Source organism: Podarcis gaigeae (assembly GCF_964106915.1).
Source record: "Podarcis gaigeae genome assembly, chromosome: 5".
NCBI lineage: Eukaryota > Metazoa > Chordata > Lepidosauria > Squamata > Lacertidae > Podarcis > Podarcis gaigeae.
Genome location: NC_139681.1, coordinates 24,140,886 through 24,148,294, shown reverse-complemented (window position 1 = coordinate 24,148,294; position 7,409 = coordinate 24,140,886). Strand labels below are relative to the sequence as shown.

The window sequence follows — 7,409 nt, the reverse complement described above, 5'->3', positions numbered from 1 at the left end:
TCCTACATCCTTATGTTCCCCTATGACTCTCCCATGAAAGCAGCAGGAAAGGGTTGCTTGCCACCATACGGTCCCCAAATTTCATCCCTTCACTCCCACAATTCTCTGGGGCTGCAAACAGATACAACCATGCACAATGTTGCGGAATGCAAATAACCTGCTGAAACTGAGTTTTTGGAACCCCCAGTTAGAAATCCAGATGTCAACGTCACTCAAGAATTCCCTGTGAATGGATGGAGAAAGTTTAATGAGGGGGTGAAGGTGGGAAGGGAGAGCTCAAAGCCATGTGCCCTTATGAAATTTGTTTGCCCAAATCTTCTGAAACTTTCACTTCAGTTGAGAGGAAGTGGTCCAACAGGAAGAGGTATGTTTGGATGTCTGGGTCTCTGACAAGGCACACAGTTGTGTCGCTTGGCACTTCTGGTATTAATATCTGTAAGACAAAGAGAGGAAGAATGTTCAACTGAAATAATTTAGCATACATGTTAAGACATTTCTCCTCATGCTCTAGTTTAAGCCACCCTCCCTTAACTTAAAAAAGCTATAAATTTAGCTCTGGCCCTGTGTAGCAGAGAATAATTATTTCCCCTCTTCTGTATGACAGTCCTTCCGGAACTTGCAGAGCAACCTCAGTCTTTTCTTCTCTTGTTTCCAGAACTTATCTTCAGTCTTTCTTGTTCTTCCCTATTCCTGTTTGTCTAAATCCCATGATGTGAAATGTTGAGGGGAATGACTTTTCATAAAGTAACTGATTTTATATAGATATAGATGAAATAGATATAGCTATAGATATACAGATACAGTGGTACCGCGGGTTAATAACTTAATTCGTTCTGGAGTTCTGTTCTTAAACTGAAAATGTTCTTAACCTGAGGCACCACTTTAGCTAATGAGGCCCCCCGCTGCCACCGCGGGATGGTATTTCCTATGCCATCCATATTGAAAATTTTATGAGTTAGGAAGCAACAAATGGCACGAGGCTTGGCTCCATGAACGAGTGGGTTGTGAGTGGCTCCTGCTTCCATTCTAGATGCTAATAGCTTTAAAAAGTTCCCTTAGTTTCATATGCAATTATACAAGGGATTATTATTATGACCAGAATGTAATTGAGATCAATAAGATTTTGGAACGCAGAAACAAAGAAAATAATCAAATCATCAATTCTAGCACGTGTGGGGAGGCACCTTACCTAAATTCTATAATTTGGTTAAATGATTGATATTGGTAATCATATTATAAATTGGTATTTTTATAATGAGGCTATTATTGGCTTATAATTGAAACTTAATAAAAAATTATTATCACATTTTTTAAAAAGTTCCCTTAGTTTCATTCTAGTTTCTGTCAGTAGACATTTGGTGTAGTTTGCATTAAGGAATGCCTGGCGGACACCCATATCTTTGTTCATCATTAACAAAACCATACTTCTCTTGTGATGTGCAGTCTTCATTTTGTGGCAGCAAATTCTTCTACTTTTAGGACCTAGAGAATGATTTAAAAAATGTTGCCAATAAATATTGAGGGAAAATACAGATAGAGATAGATAATAAGTTGTGAAAGCATCAAACAGCACTTCAGACAAGTTTGTTCTGAAACCTAGTAGGGTGCAGTAAATAACTAAAATCATACACAGTGACTAACAGAACAGAAATTTTAAATTCTTACAGGAAAACTTTGCAGCTTCCACCTTGATCTAATAAGAATGATGCCGTTTCCAAGAGAGTGGTTCTAGAACTTTGGAGATGGAATGCAATTATTGATGAATCCTACAGGTTATAGAGCTACTTGCTACAGAGAGGCCCAGAAATTCAACAATGTAGCAACAAGGGATAACTTCAGGATGGATATGCCAGACATGTTAAGCCTTGCATGGCCTCAGCCTGGAGGATAGAACCAGCATTGCTGAGCTTCAGCAAATGAACCTATCGGTTCATAGAGTCCAATAATCCACATGAAGGGTGGATTGCTATAAGATCCACTATCCTGTAATATTACATATGAGCCTGTTCTACTGATGAAGCCTAGGATGGCGAAACAATGCTAATATTCTGGAAATCCTTGTCTTAAGACTCTGTGAAAGGATTCTGTGGAACTGTAACAACCCTGTAACTGTAACAAGTGGAATAGACACTTATACATGTATGGACCTTATGCATGAACTGACTAGGGAATGAACTGATCCACTCGGTCTTCTGCTTTTTTCATTGAAATTTATGAGACGTTGAAATCTACAATTTGATACAATGAATAGTATACTTTATTTATTCGAAAGTGCAGCCGGTTACGTCTTGTGTGTTTATTGGGTATGTTTCACGTAACCGTAGGTTTGTTGTTGTTGTTTTACTATGAATAACCAGCCAAGAATAAAAATCTGTAATGTACATAAAGAAAGATAAGGATGAAAGGTTGGTGACAAACATGGCTCCCTCTGCAGGCAAACTTAGTCTTCTAGAAGTACAGCAAATATTTATTTTTAAGGGGTTGCCTCTGGCACATGAAGCGAGCCAAATGAGGCCACAGAATTATGAGTTTCACTTGAGAAGAAAACTGGGCGATGGCTGGCTGGCTGGCAGCCACTCTGAAATGAGGGCACCTCTTAGGTTGTGAGGAGACATGGCAGCATTTTGTTGTTGCCATTCCTACTTATGAAATAGCAAAACCCCCCAGAAAAAAACCCATATTCTGAAGACTGCAGAAGGAAGCCCAGCAGTGTGGCCTGGAGAAATAGAGGATGCTTGGCTTTCCATGATTTTACTCAGATTGCCATCAGAAATGCATCATCAACACAACTAATTATTATTTTTTAAGCTTCTTAAGCTGTTTTCAGCGTATTTTAAATGCTTGTAACCCACCCTGGGAACCAAAATTTCAGAATATTCATGGGTGAAATAATAGTTCTTCATCTTTGGCAGTCTGAGGGCAATTCCCCCATGTTTTGGTTATTCTCCTCACACATATTACTAGTTATTATGAGGTATACAAAAGTAATCTCCATAAGTTCTTTTCCAATATACTTCTCTTTGCTGTTTTCAGTCACTGGTGTGCTGCTTCTCCACAAGATTGTGTCCAAAGCAACTTGCAAGATAACAATTTTATTTTTTTAAGTACAATTCAGAATTAAATATGAAACACAGACCACCTGAATGAAACTCGTGGACCGATGGTGGTCTGTATACCACTGTTTTTGGGAACCCCTGATATTAACAATTACATATATCAATCACAGAATCAATATAAAATAAAAATAAAGCACATGGAACAAAAAATACAAGCAGGCTAATCATTTTATGGCAACCATGAACAAATAATGGAGCAGACATTTGAATCTTGCCGTAAATTCCATCCTGTCCCCCATGCTAGAACCTGAAGTGGCCTATTTGGGCATAGGATATTCATTTATTTAAAAATAAACCAATATTTATTTAATCTGAATATATTATAAAATATATTTTATAAGTATATTTAATATAAATATAAATTGCACTTTCATATAAAATATCATTCAGATTTAAAAAACCACATTATGACATCTAACGCATTGGTAGAAGCTGCTTGGCAAAGGATCTCAGATTTGAAAGGTCTGTGCGAATAATCAGACATCTAAAAATGAGCAAGTGCCGTACTGGCCCGACTATAAGCTGCACCCGCAAATAATCTGCACCTTTAAAATTCAAGACTTATTTGCTGGTGCGGCCCACCTCGTGGCACTACTGCCCTGATGGCAACAGAGCACTGGGTCGGAGAGACTTTTGGTGCAACCCGGCAAATAAGTCCTTGTGAAAATAAAGCCCTGCCAAGTGTTCCCTGCTGTGGAGTCCATAGCTTACCGGCACTTTCAGCCGAAAAGGTCCCGAGGCAGAGAATCAAGATGACTAGGAAGCCGAGAAGGTTCAAAAACTTCATGGTTCCACCCGGCTGCAGACTGTCACCCAAAGAGACTCAGGCAGTCGTTGCTGTTCACCAACAGCGATGCAACGTTTATTTATCAGGGCGGCCCGGTATGATAAAACATGATTGCCGTAGGAGCCTCGGCCTTTGTACTGGTTTTTTCAGGATTACAGATAGCCAACTCTTGCTCCCACGCTCAGAGCTGGATGTCTGCCAATATATCTATATCATAAAGCAGCTTCACTGCTCAGATTTTGGGACTAATAAATCAAACCCCGCTTCCCTGACAGGGAAGGCAGAAAGAGAGGGAGGCCTTGAGAGGGGAAAAGGTCTACTTGTTTCACAAGCCTGGAGACTTTTATAGGATTCAGGGAGGACAATTGCTTTCTCCAATCAGGTGTTTTGGACTACAATTCCCACAATCTCTGTCCCTTGACAGAGGGAGTGATGTTTTTCACCAATTTTTCATCCTTGATTATGTACATTATAGAAGCAGGACATTCCGGGATCACACCAGAAACCAGGACAGCCTCTGTCAATCAAGGACTCTCCCTGGAAAACAGGGACACTTGGAGGGTCTGAGATGTATAACTTGGTGTCTGGGGACTTGTCCACTTATTCCATAGCAGTAGTCATACTTCAGCCCACCAGATATTTTAAACTATAACTCGCACTGCCCCTTCATTTGGTTGTAAATATTAAGATTATACCAGCAAGAATGATTCTTTCGGGGGGGGGGGGAGATTTAAATCAAGTCTTACTGACTAGTGATTTAAATCAATTAGATTTCAGTCAAATCCACCCTGGTGACAAGCAACCCTATGTACATTGAAGCATGTGCAACACACAATCATCTAATGCCGGTGGGCTTTTTCCGCAGAAACCTATTCCCACAATGGATCACTCTGGTAGAGTGAGAGTATTGTCATTACCATACTGGCCCAAATATAAGCCACACCCGCAAATAAGCCGCACCTCCCTCTGGGGAGGGAGACAATACCCAAATATAAGCCTCTCCCTTAAAATTGGGTTACAGGCTAAAAATTGATGCAGTTGGTAGAACTGTAACTCCAACCAAATTTAAGCCTTTGATCTTGCAAGGCCGCAGAAGTTACCGTACAATCGCTAAAATCACAAAACTATATTAAGTTGCAACAATTCTGCAGGCACTCACACCGGCAAATGGCAAATGAACAGTCTCAAGCTTGCAAATCGGCAATAGAACCTTTTTTTTTTTTGTTCCGCTATACCGTATGTTTCAGCAGCGATATAGTAAAAGTCAATGTTTGTAAGGCTGTGAATTTGGAAAAGAGGTGCGGCTTATATTTGGGCCAATAAGGTATTTAATCTTAATTTTTACTTTGCATTATAGAATAGTACAACAGGTGACGGGGGGAGGGAAATGAGCATCATATATTAATTTATTAAACCAACAAAAATAATATATACGGTCTTAACATCTCCCCCAAATCTGTCACTCCTTACAGAAATAATATTACTCATATTTCAATACATCTGTTTTCATATGACCCCCCCCCCCCAGCACAAGTACATAGTAGGTTAATTTATGACACTGTGGCATTCCAGGATCAGAGCATTATGAACTGTAAATAATAAAATTCTAACACAGCACTATAATGTTGGAGTTTATAATTAACAGAAGGATATGAACCTTTACAAATACTTTCGTAAAGCACCTCCCAAGCTGAAGGCGTGCAGTCTCATCAGGATGGTGTCAAAGTCCAGAAGGCCACGCATAATGAGTGCTTTTAAAAAACAATGAAGTTCAAAATAAGGTGTGACAGTAGCACACCTTTCTTTGCTCAAAGGAGCACAGCCAATGTAGATGCCTATGATTCACAAATTATCAATGGTTTCAAGGCACTGGGGGTCAAAGCTTTCGTTTCCCCCTGTGGAACACTCAAATGCACCACAGACATTAAAGCTACAAGAATTTTTTGGAGGGTTTTTAAAAGGCATTTTCGGCACTATTTAACCCCCGTGACTGGTTTTTACGGGACATTTGCCCAATTTCTGAAAACTAATCTGATGGCTCATTTCTTGGCCTACGTGGAAACATGGCGTATGCAGTGCCAAACTCTGCAGGGGGCAATTTGCAGGTGTTTTGTGCTGTTTTCGAGTGAACCGGATGTCGGAATTTTGGCAAAAACTGTGTCAGGGCACCAAGGGCTCTTTTTTGGGCCTACCAGGAAATGCAGCATTTGCACCGATTCACTCAAAAACAGCGCCAAACATCTGCAGATTGGCCACTGCAGCATTTGGCGGTGCATATGCCACATTTCCCATGTAGGCCAAAAAATGAGCCATTGGCGCTCTGACCAGTGGGTTTTCACCAAAATTCCAACATTGTCCGATTCATTCAAAAACGGCACCAAACACCTGCAAATTGGTTATGGCTTACTAGGAAACACGATGTTTGCACCGCCAAACACTGCAGACGGCCATTTGCAGGTGTTTGGCAGTTTTCAAGTGAATCAGACGTCGGTACGCAGGTTAGAGCGCTGGGTGTTCATTTTATGGCCTACTGTGAAACATGTTATTCACAATGCCAAAGGTTACAGGGAACATTTGCAGGTGTTTGGTGCCATTTTCGAGTGAATCAGACGACGGCGGAATTTTGGCGAAAACCGTGACATGCAGGTCAGGGCGCCGAGGGCTCATATTTTGGCGTACCTGGAAACATGGCCTATCAGGACCACTTTCAGGTGAATCGGATGTAAGGCTGCAGGTAGCCAAGAGCCTGTTCCAGATAGGCCAGCCCTTCAAGAACAAAATAGTGGCATACTGTGAGGTGTAGGCATGAGCCAGCCCCCTCCCCTCTTTTTCCAGTGTACCAGGGACTCAGCTATATAGCTGCAGATGAAACATTTTAAGTTTGTTGTAAGGTGCAATATATAAACGTGACACTAGATGGCGACAGTGAGCTATGGCAATATCAATTTATTTTTCGAAATGTTAACATAAAACATTTTCACATCATTTTTTATATGTGTGTAGATTCCATCCAGAACCTCTGGGAGCGCTGGAGCAAGCTTTTCAGGTTCCCTACACCTGGGCAGGTGAGGGAGTCGCTGCTGCTGGATTCAGGGCATATACCAGGATCCTTTGCACAAGTGCCCAGGGTCCCCAGACTCTGATGGGTCTGCAGAAAGAGCCATCTCCAAAAACATGTCTCCCCTCAAGGAAAACACCTTCCAATGGTTTTAGCCACTTCCCAAGGCTCCCCTCTGAGGCTATAGGTGTAAATCGCAAGGAAACAAAAAAAGCCCCAAATATGGATGCCTGATGGAGGGAAAGGAGAGCTCTATGGAGCGGGCAGATTACTAAACAGAGTACGACCTGTGAACACTCAATTTTGTGAAGTTTCCCCTAAAAAAGGGTAAATTTGGAAGGAAAATGAAAACTGCTCAAGTGCCTTCAAGTATATGAAAAGCGTTTTTAAAAGTACAGTTTTAAGTAAAGTATCTCTGTAGCACCTTACAGAAAACAAGACCAATAAA

At 41.0% G+C, this 7,409-nt stretch overlaps 1 long non-coding RNA gene across 1 annotated transcript; it reads right to left on the bottom strand.

Annotated features, from left to right (window-relative positions):
- Positions 1 to 230: 230 nt before the first annotated feature.
- LOC310844152 lies at positions 231 to 3,983 on the bottom strand. The gene is made up of 3 exons (XR_014563989.1): positions 3,828 to 3,983; positions 1,426 to 1,482; positions 231 to 433 (listed from the first exon to the last, which is right to left on the bottom strand). It is a non-coding gene; the product is annotated as an uncharacterized lncRNA (long non-coding RNA).
- Positions 3,984 to 7,409: the final 3,426 nt, after the last annotated feature.